The sequence below is a fragment of the Sus scrofa genome, chromosome 9 (genome assembly GCF_054392235.1).
Source record: "Sus scrofa isolate SSC_HxYL_T2T_F1_AM1 chromosome 9, Sscrofa_HxYL_maternal_Yorkshire_Landrace_v2.0, whole genome shotgun sequence".
Classification (NCBI taxonomy): Eukaryota; Metazoa; Chordata; class Mammalia; order Artiodactyla; family Suidae; genus Sus; species Sus scrofa.
Window position 1 is genome coordinate 84,000,379 of NC_139391.1, and position 17,286 is coordinate 84,017,664.

Consider the following 17,286-nt stretch of genomic DNA (forward strand, 5'->3'; position numbering starts at 1 on the left):
AGTTGATAAATTATATTATCACTCTATTACCAATTCTATTAGGCCTCTCCAGAGAAACAGAACAAGTAGTATATATAGATACAGAAAGATATAGAGATTTATTTCAAATAAATGACTTGAAGCTATTGTGGGGGCTGACAAGTTTAAAATCCATAGACAAACAGTGCAGAAACTCTGGAGCAGGATCTGAAACTACACTCTCACTTTTGTTTTTAAGGCCTTTTGACTGTTTGGATGAGGCCCACCAATGTTACCAAGAACAATCTCCTTTACTTGAGGCTAACTAATAATAGAGGTTAACTACATTTATAAAATACCTTCCCAGCAATACCTATAATAGTGTTTGATTGACTAGCCAGGTCCTATAAGCCTAGCCAAGTTGACACATATAGCTAACCATTACACAATATTCAAAAATGCATTTCTATACCCTAACATTGAGCTATCAAAAAATAAGAAAATGACCCCATTTGCAATAGCATCAAAAATAATAAAATACAAAGGAATAAATTTAATATTAAATAAATTAATAAATTAAATATGTATACTGCTGCTCATTTGTAATGGTGGTACAGAATTAAAGTTGGCTACAAAAGAGGAAAACAGCCCTTTTGTGCCATTTATTCCTCCTTATTCATTGGAAAACCTGTATCTTTCAGGATAACTCACACATCCTTTGGGGAAATACCTTGGCCTTCTACCTGTATTCTTTGCAAGTTAAAAACTGTCTTGTCTGAGGTAGCCTGATACTACAGAAGTTTGGCAGCTTTTCGAAGCAGTGAATTGCAGTTAAGAATGAAGAAGCCTCTCTAGTTGTTTGGTTTGGTTGGTTGATTGGTTTCTTGTTTTGTTGTTTTTATTAGCATTATTATCCAGACTGGGATTCCTCCCCCAAAAAACATGTTCACATCTGTGTCTGACTTTTATGCTGGTGGACTGGCTGGCTGTGTTCCTTGGTCTATTTGTACCCATGTCTTATAATTCCATTTAAGATACAAATTGAAAGAACACTTCAGGGTTAAACTACTTAAGAAGCTGGATGTAAAACTAGTGTAAATACCTGAACTCCTGGCTTCTTTGCAGCCTGGGAAACTCTATTTTGTCTTCTGGGGTTATACAAGAGAATGTTTCAGATGATAACAAATACTCAGTCTTACTCATGCTTGCCTGCTCTCCAGAATAAAGCTGTGCTACTCCTTTGGATGAGGCCAGCATAGTGCTTCTGTCTCATGTATATACTATTCTCTATAAAATACTCTACATAAAAGAAGTCTGGTTAGCCTGAAGCTACCATGTGAAGAGAGCCATTGTGAAACCACATAGAAACAGGAAGAGTGGCTGAGGAAACAGAGCTGTTTGCATCTTCCCAGCCCAATCACTAGAAGTGTTAGCGAAGACACCTTCAAAGAAGACTGTACCCTAGCCACCATTTAATTAAAACTCAATCTGATCCCAAGAAACAGTTGCCTAACTTATCCCTGTAACCTCAGAGTTTTGAGAAAAATGGATGATGTTATTGTTTTAAGCCACTATTTAGGGGTGATTTTGTATACAGCAATAGATAATCAGAACTATAAGCCAAATGAAAACCAGCAAAGACTAAAGAATAGTGACCCTGGAGATGGATCCAAGTGGGCATATTTAAATTATTAAAACGGAAGATCCACCCATGTATAGTCCAAAGAACAAAAAATTATGCCCAGTCTTGGAGTCCCAGTCTCATCTACTTGTTTTGTGGATGGCAGCTTATTTAAAAACTTAAATTAAAAAACTAAATCCATTGTTTGAAATCCAAACTTATCAAGCAAATTTAGCAAATGGTTCTAAGAACCTGAACTTCTAGCTACTATAGTTCCTCACTGAAGATTAACACATTGAAATTCTGGTTTTACTTTTCTTGAAAAAGACACATGCACCTGTATGTTTATTGCAGCACTATTCACAGTAGCCAAGACACAGAAACAACCCAAGTGTCCATCAATAGATGATTGGATTAGGAAGATAAGGTGTATATATACACAATGGAATACTACTCAGCCATAAAAAAGAACAAAACAATGCCATTAGCAGCAACATGGATGGAACTAGAGACTCTCATACTGAATGAACTATGTCAGAAAGAGAAAGATAAATACCATATGATATCACTTCTATTTGGAGTCTAATATATGGCACAAATGAACCCTTCCACAGAAAAGAAAACCATGGACTTGGAGAGTAGACTTGTGGTTGCCAAGAGGGAAGGGAAGGGAGTGGGATGGATTGGGAATTTGGGGTTAAGAGATGCAGACTATTGCCTTTGTAATGGATAAGCAATGAGATCCTGCTGTGTAGCACTGGGAACTTTGTCTAGTCACTTATGATAGAGCATGATAATATGAGAAAAATGAATTTATACTTGTATGTGTAACTGGGTCACTATGCTGTACAGTAGAAAACTGACAGAACACTATAAACTAGCTACAATGAAAAAATAAAAATCATTATATAAAATGTTAAAAGGAAATTCTGGTTTTATACATCAATTTAAATTTGATAACACAATAGGACCTTGCATTTAAAAAAAAATACTTGAACTCCAGCTATTTATTAATTCTAATGCTTAATTGGGGTTGAATACAAGAAATACTTTGCTGTTTTATGATTACTATTAAAATGGGAACCATAGTTCAGAATAGAGGAGGGCTGTTTGTTTTTTGTCTTTTTTGTTTTCTTTAACAATATAGCGGCAAACCCTAGAGTCAAAAATCTGGCACACATACACTTTAAAATCTGAAAGCACATATATGGTAAAGCAATACCATTAAAATGGTGGAGTCAGATTGTTATGATCATTATACATCTACAGATGTGATAAATTCATTTGAGTAATTAAATAAATAAAAACAAAAACAAAAACAAAATAAAATGGTAGAGTCAACTATTCACAGAATTAAAGACTGCCAAAATAAATTCAATGGAAATGAATTTACTTTTTACTGTACTCCAAGCTAATTATAAATTTTTGCAAGTGTGACAGGCATTTCTCTGGGGAAGAACTGGAAATGTGGAACTGGCCTCTTCATGTCTTTACGCCCATCTTAACATGGTGTTTAAACATCTAAATCTCACGTTCTTTCAAATTTTATAAAACTCCCTAGAAACTGGTCCACTAAACCAAATTGTTTTAGTTTACCAAAAAGAGGAAAAGTGAAACAAATCCCTTTGTTTCTGTCCTCTTTGAGAACATTTTAGTTGGTTCGTAAAGAGACATGAAGAACAGGTTTTGACCACAATGTGTGAACCAATATCTACAAATTTGAACATAGTAGAATTTGAATAGAATTAAAGTTAACATTAGACTTGTTTCTTTGTCCTCCTGTATCTTCTCTCTTCTGAAATTCCCTTTTTTTAACCCATGACTCAGTTATCTAAAGAAAATCTTAAAATTATTTCAAACACAAGCCTAAAATCAAATTTGAGATTACCAGATTAAGACAATCCACAGTCAGGGTTCCCATTGTGGTGCAGTGGAAAGGAACCCACTAGTATCCATTAGGATGTGGATTTGATCCCTGGCCTCACGCAATGGGTTGGATCTGGCATTGCCATGGGTTGCAGTGTAGGCTGGCAGCTGCAGCTCCACTTTGACCCTAGCCTGGGAACTTCCCTATGCTGCAATGTGGCCCTAAAAAAGCAAAAAACTAAAAATGAAAAATAAATAAGACAACCTATAATCAACATCAACCTTGTGAGATTTGCCTACTTCCAAATATAAGAATTTACCTTGAGTTTCCATTAGTTTTCCTATGCCTAGTGGTCCTAGCCTTTTAGATAGCCTTCTATTTTATCTGCACAGCAATGAAAAGATTGAGTCTTTCTTACCCTGATATATATATATAACTTTCTCAAACTTATATAAATAAAGTCTAAATGAGACACTGCTTTCCTGAAAGACATTCCAGTCTGATATTTCTGTTTGGATTTCATAGATATGGTAGAGAAAGTGATGACTGTCTTAGGCAGACAGAACAGTTTATTTCTATAATGAGGTACCCTGGGTTTCTTCACTTGTGGTATAGCTCTTGCTGAGTAATGTCTAATTTATATTCATTTTCTGTTGTCTATGACATAAGTAGCTTTCATAAATCTTCATTTCTTTGATCATTTTTTTTTCTCAGAAAATATCACAGGGGGAAATGAAGGGTTTTCTTTGTTAGTATGTAAACTTTCTGATTCAGATACATAACTAAGTATTCTAGTCAGTGTCCAGAGCTTTCAGAAATCTGGGACAAGATGAAATGTATAGCTTGGTCAGAAGAGGATCAAATGCTTGTGTTGCACTTTGAATTTATAAGGGAAAGCAAAATGGATTGTCACTTTAAAACATAGAATTCCTTCAAGAATCTTTCTATAGTATAATCTAAAGCAGTGTCATCTCTGACTTTGTTGCTCCATAGTTTAGTTGGCTCTTAAAATTACAATTGTTTTTCATAAAAGAACTTGTCTACTTGACAACTTTGGTAGAAAAACAGAAAACAGAGATAAGAATGACAAAGAGAAAGAAGCAGGAAAAAACAAAGTGACTAATATAGAATTTAGAATTTGTAGGCTTAGCTCAAAACCCCCAAGAGCCAATTAATCCAAATAATATTTATAATTGAAACTACAATTGCAAACCATAGTTTTCATTCTCTCTATGAGTTTCAGTGGTTGTTCTCAACATGATATAAGGAGTAAGCTAAGATTTTTAAGGTAAAATGGTTAATATGTATTTGGATATATTTCCTTCTTTTTTTTTTTTTTTGTCTTTTTTTGTCTTTTTGTCTTTTTGTTGTTGTTGTTGTTGTTGCTATTTCTTGGGCCGCTCCCGCGGCATATGGAGGTTCCCAGGCTAGGGGTCGAATTGGAGCTGCAGCCACCGGCCTACACCAGAGCCACAGCAACGCAGGATCCGAGCCGCGTCTGCAACCTACACCACAGCTCACGGCAACGCCGGATCGTTAACCCACTGAGCAAGGGCAGGGACCGAACCCGCAACCTCATGGTTCCTAGTCGGATTCGTTAACCACTGCGCCACGACGGGAACTCCTATATTTCCTTCTGAAAAGATTCTTTTTGGGGAAAATTGGAAAACAGACTTAATGAATACATAGAAAAACTAAGAAAGGAGGAAAAAAGGATTTGGTTGGTATAGAGCTCCTTCCACACAACTACCTTCTAGTTAGGTATTGGAGTTTTTCCTCTTTAATTGGGGTTCTGGGGTTCTATTTATTTCCCATATGAATAATTTGCTACCATATTTAATTTCCTAACCCATCCTACATTGTTTCTACATGTTTTGCTGTTAAATTATTTAGCTCAATTATCACTAGATAATTCTTTCTAAAGTCTGCTTTAGTCATGTGGGCTTCTGCTCTGAAAATTCCATTGGCTTCATTTTGCCTATAAAATAAAGACTCCTCTGCTGGGCATCTTTCTTCAGGTGAAGCCCTACCACACAGACCCTGCCTTTAACACAGGTCATCAAAGCTAGACTAGCAGCTTACCATCCCTGGGAATGTTTTAGGAATGGAAATTCTGAGACTCCATTCCAGACTTTTAAGTCAGACACTGTGGCAGTGGGGCTTAGCAATCAGTGTTTAACCCTTTTTTTGGTGCTTAATTATTTTAAAGTCTGAGAACTACTGCTATTCTAGCTCCTAAATGTGCTCTGACTATACTAAGTTCCTCAATCTAGTTCATCCATCATCTTCATATTATCACCAGTTGCAACACTGAGTTTTCATATATCCTCTGTATCCACATAATGTCTGTTTTTTATGCTTTTTAAATTTATGCATATTTTATAAAAATTTACCTTAAAATTTATTTAAAAATGAAATTGCATCAGTACCAGCATTAAAATCAGTAGTTCTGATTATAAATAAAATGTGATTGTGAAAATAAATATGATATTCAGGGCTTATTGATGTAGGGGTGGGAGTTAGAAAGGGAAGTAGGTATAGTTATCAAAGGTAATGGAGGACTCTTGATTTGAAAGAACTGTTATGTACCTTGACTATGTTGGTAGGAACATAAATCCACACATGTGATAACATTGCATGAAACTGGTTACACATGTGCACACATGAGTACAAGTAAAACTGGGGGGAATTTTCAATAAGATAGGTGAAATCCATCAATTTCACTATCCTGGTCATGTGTAAGAACTGTGTTATAATTTTTGAAGATGTAACCTGTGAACTGGAGATTGCCGTCTGACTCTCCAAAGACTGAAAATGAGCCATTGTAGCTGCTGGCCATCAACACCCCCTGAGAGGAGCTTAGGGTAGAGATCAGGAGTGAGGCACTCTGTGCTCTGGGAAAACTGGCAGAACAGGTATTCAGATAGTTAGCTATTTTCAGTGGAAGATTTTATGAGCCCAGTTCTTGCATCTCCTTGAATCTAGAAAAGCACTAAAATACTTCATAGGGACATCTGCTCCTGTGAGTAGCAGCAACCTTCTGTAAAAATGTGTGCTTGTTTTCATGTACCTCCTTTCTTCACTGAAGTCACATAAGCACTGATATTTCTCTCTACCTCTTTGGAATGATTTTTCAGAGCTATCTGAAATGCTGCCTCCTGGGCTATCATCCTCATTTTTCTCCAGTTAAAACTTAAGCTCAACTTGTAAGATGTCCATATTTTTAAGTCGCCATCTCATTGGAGGAAACTCAGTGAAGTATATATGAGATTTCTGTATTGCTGCCTATTTCAGATACATTCCATGTATATCAATAACACCAATGTTATGTAAAAATGTATGGATCAGATAATGATTGAGCTGCCAATCTACAGACTTTGAAAAGGCTCAAGTGAGGGAGGATCTCAGGGTAGACAGAAGTTGATTATGTAGATGATCCTAACACGTGTATACATATGCATGAAAGTCATTATCATTTTTACGTTAAGCAGAGAAAAATAATCAAATGTGATTAAGAGTGGAAGATATAATTGATACTGAGCAGCACATTTGCTAATTATCTTTTCTCTCCCTTGAGTACAGCAAACAAAGACCAAGTGAACCAAACTAGTGTCATATGGCTATAGGCTAATAAAAAGTGAAAATGAGGTCAGATGTATTGTATTTTGTGTACTTTAAATAGCAGCGAGACATTGCCTTGACTATTTAAAATCTGATGGGAAAAATACTCATTGATCTCTGTCCTCTGGTAGGTTTATTGATACAGAAAATGTGGAGGGTGAGGGAACTATGCAAAGCACAGAATCTCTGTGTGTTTCCTGCATTTGGCTGCTGTGAGAACTCTCTGGGGGGAGCTCCACAAATGCTGCCAGGAAAGAAAGCAGCATAGACTTTTCTAATTAAAAGAGCCCCTTGTTTTAGGAAGCATATCAATGAAGCCCTTGGTTTAAATTCTATTTGAACAACTACCTAGTAATTTGGAATGCTCATCAGGAACTATGTGTCATTAAGCAACACAATGTGACTTTGTAAAGAATTCGTTTTAGAAATTACATTCTATTCTCTACTTGTCTTTTCTGGGTGGAGAACCTAATAGTCACTGGGGAAGTTACTTTACTCCTTGGATTCTGCTCCTGTATTTATTATTAGTGTGAATGCAAGTCTCCTTTCTTATTTTTCCCGTGTTAAAAATCCTTGGAAATATATTTAAAAATTCCTAAATACACTAATTAAAATTTTAATTGTGTATTTCCAGCCAACATTTGCTAATTGTTGGGAAGAGCATGATTTGAGTAGAATCAGGAACTGAGAGAAGTGCTGTTTTAATGTACTGTATTACTGAGTCTAAGTAAAGTATGATACATGTGACTCGCATGACTATCATTGGCATACCCCCCAGACACAGTCATATTCATATCCATGCTTTTGTTCTCATCCTCAAAATTAGTATCCTTCTTTATTTCTCTGTGCTTATCTTTTTTGACAAATTAACAAATAGTAATATCCTCCCATGCACCTGTAAAACAAAGAATATTGCTCACCATCCAGTTCTAAAGAGATTAAGTCATTAGGCACTATGGTTGCTGACTGGCAGTTCCCTCTTAGAGGATTCCAGGAAAAGGTGCTCTGTACTTTGGAAAAACAGACCTTTAGGTAGTTAGATATATAGCTCAGGAAGAATTTTAATGAACTCAGTTTGTTTTACCTTCCCATACATGAAAAAACACTAAAGTCATTAACTGAGGTATCTGTTCCTAGTGACTAACAGTAATCTTTTATTGAATTGTATGCTTGACTGCACGTATTCTCCAGTGAAATATATGTATATATACATATATATGTGTGTGTATATATACATATATATATATACATATTTCTCCCCTCAGAGCTACTGAAAGGCCATTTCTGGACTATAATTCTCAGTAATATCCTGAATAAAATTTAAATTCACAACTTTTACATTTTGGATTTTTTTTTAGCCAACACAATTTTTTTTCTAAGAGAACACAGAAATTGACTAAAACTATAGTTTTTCAACCATAGTCATTTCTTATTCTTTTATTGACTTAGATAACTAACTTTATTTCTAATTACCTAATTTTCTACACCAGTATGATCATGTGCCAAAAATCAAAATTCAGTATGTATATCCAGTAATGATAAATATACATTATAGTTTATGACTTTGCTAAGATAAGAATGGAATAATATGAAGATAGAAAAAAAATAAAATATTTTCCCTCAAAACAGCCATTGTTCTTAGAAATGGGTCAAACTGCCCTATTGTAGCAGTAGGTAGTAGTAGGGAAGGGCCAGAAATGCATGCCTTCTCTTTGCCTTATCCTCAATACAGTGCCCTGATATCATATAGAAACTAACTTCTCTTCTGTTCAACATACTAGATTATTTATATCTCACAAATATAACTCTTACAAACACCGACTTTTCTGTAGAAAAATAATCATTCCTAAATCTGAATTCCAAGAAATTAAAGACTTGCTACTAATTAAATGTATAAAAAATGAAACACATCTCCCTGATTCTATTGCAAATATCCATTTTAAGTAATTTGTTTCTTCAGAATACAACATCTTTGAAAATTCTCAAATTTATCTTTGACATTTCTAGAACAACAAAGTAATATATCATCTGCAGATAAAATAAACAAAGCAGAGGGAAAAATAAGCCATTTGTTATACACTTTGAATATTTTGATAAAATTAATAACTAGTTTACTATCTCCTGACCTATATGAAAAGCCTAAGGGCAAATAAATACAGTAGCAATGACTATGTATCTCTGTTAACTCAACAAAACTTGCAATAAGAGTACCTTTATCTTCTATTATTTTAACTCTTAATTGTTTCTCACTCTAGGTAAAAAGAATCTTTACCCATTCTTTCATTTCTAGATTTAGTGGACAGTAGGTACTGTGTTTTTGTAGTTTCTATATTATGGATTCTTATCCAGGAGTAGCTGGTGGTTTGCACAGAGAGGCAAACCTCAAGTATAAAATGTTGTGATAAGCAATATTATGGAGACATCACATGAGTGCTGAGAAGCACAGGAAAGGTCCATTTAACATAACTGAGGTGGAGCTCAGAAATCTTACAGTAATATCTGGCACTTGTTCAAATATAATAATAGACAGTAGCCAAGTATAAACTTAAGTAGAGCATGATGTCAAGAAATTAAGTTAGAAAGTATCCTGGCATGGTACGAAAACTGCAAGCAGTTTGTATAACTGAAGTTTTGGATATAGGAGGAACAAGATAAAAGAAGAACCCAGACATGTATGTGGGAAGTAGGACATGAATACTTCTGTATATCACATTATGAGATACTGAAGAAAATGAGAAACTGTTGATTTAGAGCAGAGAAAAGACATAAGTAGATTTATGCTTTAGAAAGTTTAGTGTAGTTGCATTTTAACCTGTAGTGCTGGTTCGATCTAGTCCTAGCCTATCTCAGTACCCTCATTCCATAGAACTTTCCTTTTTATTATTCTAAACTCCAGCTCGCATTGTTAATCATAAAACTCCTGAATTCCAACAAGTTCATTATTGCTTTAAGGTTAATACCCATATTGTTTCCTCTTCTTATAACACTCTCACCTCATCTCACCCCTAAGTCCTTTACCTAAATAACTCCTACTCATCACTCGTATTAAGTGTGCTTGTAAGGGTTTAAGATGAGGCTCCATCAATAGGTGTCACTTTAGCATGAGAATTATTTTGAGCTAAAGGCAATCAAGACCTTGTGGGTTCAGGAAGAACTACTGTCCCTTGCTTAACTAATAAATTAATAATTTTTCTACCCAAAAAAAAGACTTAGGAGAGAGAAATTTTATCTCAGTGCCCCCATCAAAATGACAGGACAAATATCTAATTTCCAAACAAGTCTTCTTCTTACCATTATGTGAAGAACCCCTTTGTCCTTGGAAGCTCCAGACCTCTGTCCCATCTTTTAGCTCAAGATGACATGTGCACTTCATTTTACCTTTCTCTCTCTGTTCCTCCATGTTTACATGCTTAATTCATCCTACAGTTATCATGGTGATAGCTTCTTTCCTGGAAAAGGTCCTTTATCTACAATCTTTAGGCAGTTAGGGGGAGGGTCAAAGGTTCTTTCTGAGTCTTTGGGGCCTTATAAATAATCAGCCTGAATTAATCTTCATGCCAAAGAGTTTGGGGTGGCAAATTTTGCTCCCCCACAGTATGCATTTAATTTAGGTTTATTTATTTTCCTTGTCAAATGAAGAAATAAAAGTATAAGCTGGGAGATGTTTGTGATTGGGAAGCAAGGATTAAAAAATGCAAATTAAAAAGTGTTGCATTAATCTTCTTAAAAAAATGGAATGATAAGGGAATGAACATGTAGAAAGAAAGAATGAATTTAGCAAATACTTGGTATTAAGACCTAATAACTGACTTGAAATTGGTGGTGAAGGAGAAGTTGGAGTCAAGGAGAAGTTGGCCCTCAGATTTCTGCCTGAGGAACTGGCTCGTTGGCGATGATGAAATGACATGAGGAAGGTGAAAGACAAAGGCTGGCTGGCTCTGCTACTGGAGGTGCCAACTAGATTAATCAAAATGAGTCAGTGATAATCATTAGGGTTTCTAGTTTTAGGTCTCAGGAAACAGAAGAGTTATCTGGTATCATCTCTTTAGCCTATCCTTTTGTTTGCATTTAACTCATAAAATTATTAATCTTTTACTTTTAAACTGCCTCAATCATTTCACAGCAAAATGTACAAGTTGTGGAAAACATATGGTTGAATTTTGTCTTTTAATCAATCCTAAAAGTTTTCTTTTTTCCTTTTCATAGATGAAATCCTATTTGCATTTATTTAAATAAATGTATTTTTTCACTAATATAAATCTCTTGTTTTAAGTTTCCTCTTAAAATTGTTTTGCTCTTTTCTTTGTTTCATTTTTCTATATGACTTTTTACTAATAGTACACAACTTTAAAACGCTTAAGTTTCCATTTCTCAATTTATCAAATGAAAATAAAAAGCGTGATGTGTAGATTAAGGTTTCAAACTCTTTATCTTTGTTTCTGGGTTCAAATCCTATCTACTCTCTTCGTAGTGTTTAGTTTAAGGCAGACCATTAATCTCTGTGACTTTTTCCTTTCATTTGTAAAATCAGGATAATAATATGCCAAATGATCTTAGGTATTTGTGTAAAGAACCCAAAACTCTGCTCCTAGATTTCTTGTGTGATTATGGTAGCCAGCATTATAGCAGAAGATGATGTTTACCTAATTTTCAATTTATTCATCACTTGCACATATAATTTATGTAGTAATGCTTTCCATATATTCATTCTTTTGTTAATTGAATATTTACTACCTACAGCCTACTAAACATATGATGTTTATATTAATACGAATGATAGGTATCATTATCCTCAATTTGTAGATAAAAAATTAAGTTAGTTGTAAATTCCACAAATGAAAAAAAAAAAGAAGACTTGATATTAAGATCCAGATCTCTACCTAGCATCAAACTTTCGATCTTTCCTTTTGCCTTCATATTTACTTAGAAAATTATTGGCAACTAGTAGATCTTGTAAGTCTTGGATCATGTCTGCATAAACATACTATAAACTCACTGAAGGTAGGATTACTTCACATGCTTTTCTGATTATGTACTTAAGTGCTTGTATAGTGCTAATCCTGTAAGAGAAAATCAATAAATGCCTAACAAATAAAGTTGCAAAATATTTATTTATGACTGTTATTTATGCTAAAGGTTAATGATGTTTTTACTCCCTGAAAAGAAGAAAACCCTTATGCATATCTTCTGAAAGATATGCCATGAAGACTTTTTTATTTGCTATATATTATAAACTTAAAGCTTAATATTTTCTTCAAATAGACTTTAAAAGGTTGAATTTGGCATCTAGTAAAAGGTTATTTTGGAGGTAATTAAGTGAGGTTGTGAACTGTGTACAGAGGGTAATTATTTCACCAAAAATATCAATGTTCCCTAAAATTTCATTCCTAACTTTATAAGTACTCTTTTGAGTATTCAAGTTTTTCTAGCCTAGACCTATACATATAATAGTGTTTCCAAGGGTAAGACAGTGTGATGACATGTAATATGCAGATTAATGACTTCTCTCTCCTACTGATTAAATCTCTTACTAAAATGGGATTCAAGGATTATTTTCATTTTTAAAGTAAACTAAACCCAAGTTATTTGCAGCAATGACCATGACAATAATAACACAAATCTCATTGTATATAATATAAAATCTTAAAATTTTATCTTATTAATTGAAAACTAAAATCACTTGAAGAGAGATTTAAGGATTAGTTTTTAAATTAGTTTTTAATCTGCTTTTTCATTTTTCATTATAGTGCAATGAAAGTTTATAATGAAAAACACCATTCTTAACCTTTAATAATTTTTCATATTTCAATGTATTTATTCCTAAGAGATCAAAGGTACTATAGACCAGAATACAGAAATTTATTGCCTACTAGTTTTTACACCATACATTATATAATTAAAATGTTAAAACACATCAAATTCAAGACTGTTATTTACATAAAGAATTGTCCAATGATCCATTAAAGTAGAAATTGTACTAGATGCAGAATGAGGAAATTTTTAGTTTGGAAATGGACTCAGCCTAATCAGTTTGTACATGTGCAAAATGCATGAGTCAGACTGCTTATTTGATAATAACGCTTCGTATTCTCAAATTTCTTTTATGTTGGAAAAATAACTGACTTAGAATATAAATACACTTATTTCAAAGTCCTTAATTTACCCCTGTCTGGCTATTACTATTGGAAAATATTTAACTAAAGGAGGTAGTAGTCAATTAATATAAATTCAAGCACTATCTTAAGCTTGATATTTCTAAAGTAACTTAGAGCCTGCTAATCTGATAATAACTACATTGACAAAACCAATTTGCTTGCAGTCCTAAAATAATGTGGTTGTTACCAAATGGTAGTATAAAAAAAGAATGAGCCCGTGTCCCAAAGATTTTCAGCCATTTCCTACTAAGAGTATTTGCTTGTTCATGAGAATCAGACCATTGACAGAAATCAAATTAAGCTGTTGCTTTCTGAATCAAAAGCTGTTGTTTAAATGGCCTCATGGTGCCATCATTAACTTGAGAGAAAAATGAGCAGAGCACAGAGGCCAGAGAGTTAAAGGAATATAGTATTTAGGCTTAAGACTATTTCTGAATGAGAATACTTGACTGTTGATATTTGCACATGGATCTGAGAGAAAAAAATGTCTTACTTCTGAAGAGTTTTTGACGAAAATCACAATGTTGGCTATACAAGTCAATTGTACACGTAAATTTTCTCCTTGGCTGGTATGACTTGTTTGCATAAAGGCACACACTTGAATATTTAGTCTGAGAGAAATATTCAGGCTCACGAAGGATATATTCCCATGAGCCAATCCCTGTTATGTCCCCTGAGGATATACATGATACTAGAAAACTTTCCCAAAGGAAACCAAAGGTTACAGGGAAAAAGAATAAGGAAATTCTCCCAAAGAGCTGAACCCGGGACTACCCAATCAGCTCATCAAAGAACTCATTCTATTCCCAGAACAAGAAATTGTCTCAATTACCATCCAAAGGATTTCATTATTATCAGTCATTCTAGTGTTTGTCATTTTTCTGTTTTCTGATGTGAATTTTTAATGTGCTTTTCTTATTTCTCTTCCATGGTTGTATCTGGGTATGGTGGGGACAGACAGAGTGCTCATGTTTTACTATTTTCTGGGTCATAAAAACAACATTCACATCTGATAGGTTGGCTGTGCGTCTAATCTGGATTTGGATATAGATGCAGTGGCTAAATGGGCTTGGGTAATTGTCTCCTTGGTAATGGGGGGCAGGAATGAGTGTGTTCTCTCTTTGCATAAAGGCACACACTAGAATATGTAGATATTCCAAGGATAGAATATGGTGGACAGCTATTCATACCCCAATATTTACTCCTCTTCTCTTTCATAGGAAGAAAATCTTTAATTTTTAGCTGGACAGATGGTTGCCAAGAATAAAAACTCCTTTCCTAGTGTCCTTTGTAGCTAGGTGGCACTAATAGCCAAAGTTCTTATGAATGAAATGTGAAAGAAAGTGTGCTTATGGTAGCCAAGCGAAAGGCAGCAAAGTAACTCCCTCTCTTCTCCATTCTTTGACAGAACTCTAGCTTTGAGAGGTCTGAAAGTTGGAAGTTTACATCTATAAATGACCTCATGGACAAGAGTTTACATACTATCTCCGAACCAATAAGGGTGAGTTTAATCTTGTTTAACATGAGCTCTCATTTAATATGTACTTGTGGGAAAGTCTTTCTCCTATCTAATGTACTAGGTAAAGGGAGAATAAGTCGAGTCAAAAAAAAAAAATATTGTATGAAGAAAAAGTGGCCATTGTGAAGTCTCAGAAACCAAAAAGAAATATAGTGCATTTGAGAATGTTTAGAATAAGTGGTGATAACTGTATCAAGAAAAGGAAAGCAAATCTTACATGGAGAATTACAGAGTCCACGGTATTTTGTGGGGATGAGGGCAGATGGAGTCATATCTGCTTCAAGCCTGAGAAATAGCTGGGTGTTAGATTTTACTTTTAAAGCCAAGAAAGTAAATCAGAAGCTTATAAGTAAGAGCTATGATTGCTGACAAAAGTAGATGCAATCCCTGAGAACCTCAGCAAGTTCATCTTTTGCTTTTCACTGCAACGCCTTTCCAAGTATCTCCATGATTGTCTAAGAGGTTTGTTGTTATCTTTTCTACTCTCTAACACAAATGTGACTTGGTTGTTTGGAGGAGTGAATATTCACACTTAGATTTCTCACTCTCCCAAGTAGATTTTGCCTACCTTATTCTCCTGGAATCACTCTAGATTTCCCAACTTCCCAGTCTAAATAAACTCATGCGTCTATACACATGTACCCATACATAATTAATTCTTGAAAAATTAATTTTCATTTCTGATAAACAACAGAGCTAGGTTTCTAAAAACGATGGGAATGCTTAATGCATTACATTGTATATATTTGTTTAGGTTTCTGCCTCTGTGAGATTCTAAAGGCAAAGACAATGTTTAATTGTTGCTGATTCAATAACTCCTAGGAATACGCCATGTACACAGTCATAGCAATTATGCATTTTTGGTTTTATAGGCCCATTTATATTCCCCACATGACCTCCTTATTGCCATAAATCTTCAGACTATTATAGAAATTCAAACATTTATTCATCTTATAATGCATCTCCCAAACTGACTCTGATATATTTATTGACTCACAATACTACTCTTCAGAAAATATATCTCAGTTTTTGTTAGTAAATGTAATTGCCATGCACATAGGGTACACAACAGAAAGATTTCCAAATGGTACTGAATGAATGGAAAATAGAAGAAGTATTTTCTTGAACCTGATTTCGCTTAAGTTATACTTTTTCTAAACTTCAATTTATAAATAGATTTCTTGAAATTGTACTTTATATATTGTTCCTTCATCTGTTCCACTGTTCATTTATTCTTGAGTTGTTTGCTTTGGAATTTTACTTGCGGTACTCGTGGTACTTCACTATTCTACTTCATCCTTTCTCATAAAGGTCAGCCGTAACTTGCCAAACGCTATTACAATTAAAACCTTGAAATATTTCATCATATTGTAAAAATTTCTTTTCTTTTGCTTTTCTGACATGGTATCTTAGATCTCTTCTCTTTATTCCCCTCCTTTCCTCTTACTATATATTCTTCTTTCTCCTTCTTATACCTCCACTCCAAGGGCTCATCACTAGAGCATTTTTTAACCTCTATTTCTTAAGTATGTTTTAGCACTTTATGTCTCTCAAGGAATTTGTCCATTTCACCTAAATTGTTAAATTTATTGGCAGAAAATCGTGCATAATATTTTATCATCCTTTTAATATATATAGGATTATAAAATATCGCCTCTCTCATTTCTGACCCTGATAATTCTTATTTTCCCCTACCCCTTTTTTACTTGGCTACGAGTTAGTTCCCTTGACAATGAGGAAAGGGGTGGGTGAATAAACACTACTGCTTCCCCATTCTCAGTGGGGCAATGATGAAGCATGTTCCACAGTGGCTCAGAATTTTCCTGGCAGAATTGAGCCTAGTTGTTCAATCCTCCTATTGCCTGCATATTTTTTTTCCTCTCTTCTCTGTTGTACTTTCTTCACTACCTCATTGGTGTTTGTATCATGGTTGGCTTCTAAAGAACCAAAAATAAGACAAAGTTCAAAACCAATATCAAGAGAATTCAAGTATTAAGTAATATTAGGTAAAACTAGAAATGATACCATCCCCTAAAATATCAAAATTAGCAAAACTATAGTACATAAAAATTCTTACTGAGAGTTCCCATGGTGCAGCAGAAATGAATCCAACTAGGAGCCATAAGGTTGTGGGTTCAATCCCTGGCTTTGCTCAATGGGTTAAGGATCTGGCATTGCTATGGCTGTGGTATAGGCTGGCAGCCATAGCTCCCATTAGACTCCAAGCCTGGGAACCTCCATATGCCATGGGTACAGCCCTAAAAGGCAAAAAAAAAAAAAAAGAAAAAAGAAAAGAATGCTCCCTGCCGCAAAAAAATTCTTACCATGTTATATACAGAAGTGTCCAAGGGTGATAGTCATTTCTTCTAAGAACAAACTCTTTGTAGTATATAATATGAAATACTAGGCAGAAATGATAATAAAATCACTTTAGTCTCACATACTTTGATTCTTTTATGCACAAAAGTATGGAAAATAGTGATCTTGCTCAAAAATTACTTCATATCTCAAATGAGATTGTCTCTAAGTCATGTATTATTTATGG

At 34.4% G+C, this 17,286-nt stretch overlaps 1 long non-coding RNA gene across 1 annotated transcript in view; it reads left to right on the top strand.

Moving 5' to 3' along the window:
- Window positions 1-17,035, top strand: part of LOC146400013 (uncharacterized) — a 382,143-nt gene extending 365,108 nt beyond the window's left edge. The window contains exon 3 of the long non-coding RNA XR_014815868.1: window positions 14,631-17,035. This is a non-coding gene — a long non-coding RNA (uncharacterized LOC146400013). The remainder of the gene's footprint in view (window positions 1-14,630) is intronic.
- The last annotated feature ends 251 nt before the right edge of the window (window positions 17,036-17,286 follow it).